Consider the following 1,348-nt stretch of genomic DNA (forward strand, 5'->3'; position numbering starts at 1 on the left):
CATGATTTCCTCTTGGGAAAAAGCATGTAATTCCTGTAGTCCAGTTCATACAAATAATATGAGAGATATTACTATATTAGTAGTATTATGAGTAATCCAAACTAACTATTTGTATTTAGTGGACTACAGCTTGCTGAAACTCACAGTGTTAGGCATATGCCATATGCCTATTGGCTTCCATTTTTGCATTGACAATTCAGCCTCAGTAAATGTTGCGTGTTTTTTTTAAAAGTGCATCTTGTAGGCTAGCAACTATGGTATGTTTCACTTTTACCAACTATTACTGTATAATTCCAGTGTGACCTATTGTAATGCAGGTTTTAAGTGTGGGTCCTCAAGTGGCAAGAATAGCTATAAACAGAAAAAGTTGTTGAAAAAAATTCATAATTTTAGTTGCACAAAGTATTGTAAAATGATATTCTTTGCAGTGAAATTGTAATAAATATGCTGATACTGCAAAAGTTGGCAGCTCTGCTATTACTAGGGAAGGTATATGGAATAGGTAGCACCCCAAAATATCAGTCTGCAACTACAATTTTTTTCTTTTTATTGTCATTAATTGAATGTGGATAGCTGTAACATTAAATTATGTATTACACATCCCTTCTCTCAAAAAGAAAATATCAATAAGAGTTCTAAGCCAAAACCACCAGGGGAACAAGTGGGTAGATTTTGTTTATGCAACATATGCACTAATCAGTCAGCCATGTCAGAGGATTACAATGTGCTGATGTTGAAAAGTTTTTGGATTTAGTTCTACTTTACTCAGATTGTAGTAGCAATAAAGCTAGTCAGCTGTTTTAATGCAATGTAGTACTTTACATTATATAATGGACCTTGAGTAATGCCTAGTAACATTCACCCATCAGAAGTATATGGGAGTGGTGCTACCTATTTTCATTGTCCTTGTAATTATGGGCTACTATGTCCCACAGGGTCTTCAGAATATTAAGTATTCAGTCCCCTTTTTTCCATAAAAAGTTAAAGGGATATTATTTCAGACAGCTTTAAAGGAAATATTTTAAAAATATAAAACTCATTTTCAAGTTAATGACCTTCCTTCTATCTTTGTTCCCTTCAAAAAAGAAAATGAAACAATGATAAATCCCAAATGGTGTCCTTTTCTTTTTTTCTCTACATCTTTCATGTTATTTTTGACCTCTACAGAAATACCTCATATGTCTATCTTGTATGTCATTAATTAGTCTAAAGGTGTTTCTGTAAGTATTTGGAATTTACCTTTACATATCAGCCAGCATTTAGAACTTTCTAAATGCAAAGCTACTCATTTCATCATGTTCTAGAAAGAATATCTATACGTATACATAGCAACATGGAAAGGGTGTTG

Source organism: Penaeus monodon, chromosome 32 (assembly GCF_015228065.2).
Source record: "Penaeus monodon isolate SGIC_2016 chromosome 32, NSTDA_Pmon_1, whole genome shotgun sequence".
In the NCBI taxonomy this organism is placed as follows: Eukaryota; Metazoa; Arthropoda; class Malacostraca; order Decapoda; family Penaeidae; genus Penaeus; species Penaeus monodon.